Raw genomic sequence first — 2,500 nt, 5'->3', positions numbered from 1 at the left:
AGATAATCTTTACCATCTATCACTTATGAAAAGAAGATAAAAATATCTAAAATCATGTGTATATAAGAGTGTGCATCTAACCACACAGTTGACTACACAAAACCCTACATAAACTTCCTTCCCTTCACAAATTCTGACAAAAAAAAAAAAAAAAAAATCCCCACCCAGGCACTACAGGAGACCATCAACTTCAAGTTAGGAAAACTTCATTTCTTTATTTTCGAATCGTGCTTGTTTTGTTTTTTTTTTGTTTTTTTTCCTCCCCTCTTGTTAGCGCGTCAGCAATTTATCACAGCTTGTATACCAGTCACAGCTGGTTAAAGGGACGTGGATAAACAAAAAAGGGATTAAAAGTAAGAGTACCCAAACGTTACGAATACGCAATATGCGTTTTTTTACGTTTGGATGTTGCGTAGAGAAGGTATTAATTATTGGATGAGGTGGATGAAGGGGAAAAAATAGATTAAGCTCGAGAAATGAAGATGAATAGAATATCAATCATGTTTTTACTGTCTTATCTTAACATGAACATTGTAATTTGCTAACCAGCTTAGAAAAACGAATAAATATTTGTCACAAAATTAAAGTAATAACACTGTAAATGTCACTTGAAGATGAATAGAATAGAATATTTTTACTGATTTATCTCAACATTGTAATTTGCTAACCAGCTTATAAATGATTGTCACAGAATCAAAGCAATAACACTGTAAATGTCACTAAAATATTTCCAATTTGATTTTATTTACATTTATTTGATTTTATTTACATTTGTAATACAATTATGGAAATATTTTTGGCACTGATGGTCTCTCGTGATACGTGCGAGCTAAATATGTTGCTTTGCTGTAAGTAAATATTGCAATGTGGTAAGGATTTCGTATACCAGATAAGATTACGAGTAGGCTACAATATGTACAGTGTTTGTTAGGCACCATTTTTTTTTATATGGAGGAGAGGTTACAGATGCACCAGGTTGTGTCTTATAGTTGTTGTTCTCGTCTTTTATATATGTGCGTAGCAGCGTTCGTGGACAGACAGACAGACAGACAGACAGACACACACACACACACACACACATTATATATATAATATATATATACATAATATATATACACATATATATATATACACACATATATATATATATATATAGATATATATATATATATATATAATATATATGTGTGTTGTGTGTGTGTGTGTGTGTGCGTGTCTGTCTGCTGTCTGTCTGTCTCTGTCCACGAACGCTGATACACACATATATAAAAGACGAGAAAAACACCCGTTTGACTCGTCGATGACAAATTACATTTAGGCAGTGAATCTGAACCCGAAATATTTAAAATTTCTCTCTCTCTCTCTCTCTCTCTCTCTCTCTCTCTCTCTCTCTCTCCTCTTTACTTTCTCCGCCTTTTCGGGAACTGTCATTTTGCAATGACCAACCAATCAACCAGAAAATGATCCCAGGCTTCTCAGGCCTCCGAAAAGATTCAATCTTTTCGGTCAGCGAGGAAAACGATGCGATTCGTCCCCCCTCCCCCTTGCAAACTTCGATCGTTGTGTAAATGGGTCGAAGTTCCTCACCAGAATTCATTTCAAATCCTTTTTCTTTTCTTTTTTCCCCGAATTCACTCAGTCCTGAAGGACCCGGTTGAAGGGAGGGAGAATTTGGAATGATTTTTAAAGGTTCGTCCTTCGTAGAGATGATCTCTTAACCAAACGCAAGAGGAGAATCACTACTGTCGAATATAATTCGTCTCTTGTCAAAAAAACCTTTTTCCTTTTGTAACGTATTCAAGAATATCTATTCTGCTTGACTGAGAATATAATTTAAATTCCCTGAGAATATCTAATGCCTAATAACTAGAAGGGATATTTTAATGCATTTCTGTCCTATATAAATTCATTACGTGTTAATGTGTTAGAGATTATCTAGAATTCGTGCAGGTGTACATAATATCATAGCTTTCCTGAGAATATCTAATATCCTGTCAGTCATGAGGGAATATTTTACGAACATTTCTTTAGAATATTCTAAATTTAATGATTAGGGTGAGAATATCTTCAGAAACACTTAGAATTCCTTTCATGTGGAGTGCATATTACATACTATGCAGTTTTTATGTGACCTTTTTTACTTACTATGCAGTTTTTATGTGACATTTTTGACAAAGTAACTAAAAGTCATCAAGAATATGATACCTCAAGAGGTATTTTGGAATACTTCTGTATTCCAACTTTGTTGAACATTGTGGCAAATAGAAATTAAAATAGAATTTGAATCAGAATTTAGTTTCAGGATATTCCATGGTCTAGTGTGATAGAATATTCTTTTTATAGAATGAATTGCTATGAGTGACGATTCTACGTAATAAAGACCCCATTTCGTAGTTTGCTTAAGAGGAATGATTAAAATGTTGCCTGGTAATGCTTCAATGTATTTGAAGGGAACAAAAGAACCTCAATAGGATTAAAAAATAACTTAAAACTGCAATTG

At 33.6% G+C, this 2,500-nt stretch overlaps 1 protein-coding gene across 1 annotated transcript in view; it reads right to left on the bottom strand.

Annotated features, from left to right (window-relative positions):
* Nucleotides 1–2,500, bottom strand: part of LOC135213972 (zwei Ig domain protein zig-8-like) — a 241,923-nt gene that overhangs the window by 238,672 nt on the left and 751 nt on the right. The window lies entirely within an intron of this gene.

This window comes from Macrobrachium nipponense, chromosome 43 (assembly GCF_015104395.2).
Source record: "Macrobrachium nipponense isolate FS-2020 chromosome 43, ASM1510439v2, whole genome shotgun sequence".
Taxonomy (NCBI): domain Eukaryota; kingdom Metazoa; phylum Arthropoda; class Malacostraca; order Decapoda; family Palaemonidae; genus Macrobrachium; species Macrobrachium nipponense.
This window is presented reverse-complemented; position numbering and strand designations above follow the sequence as displayed.